Source organism: Penaeus monodon, chromosome 22 (assembly GCF_015228065.2).
Source record: "Penaeus monodon isolate SGIC_2016 chromosome 22, NSTDA_Pmon_1, whole genome shotgun sequence".
Lineage (NCBI taxonomy): Eukaryota > Metazoa > Arthropoda > Malacostraca > Decapoda > Penaeidae > Penaeus > Penaeus monodon.
This window is the reverse complement of record NC_051407.1, coordinates 43,870,389-43,870,596: the sequence shown is the minus strand read 5'-3', so window position 1 is coordinate 43,870,596 and position 208 is coordinate 43,870,389.

Here is a 208-nt window from a genome sequence, read left to right as displayed (position 1 = left end):
TGACCATAATCTGGTATTGGCTAAAGTCCAGATTAGATTGCGTAAGTTACAAATAATTAAACAGCAAGCAAAATTTCAGCTTAAGAAACTGCGTGAAGATCTTAATGTAAGAACAGGTTTGAAAAGTTACAAACGCTTGAAACAGAAGAGATTGAAGAAGAATGGAGAGCCTTCGAGGAGACCTTGTACACAAGTGCAGAAGAAACGA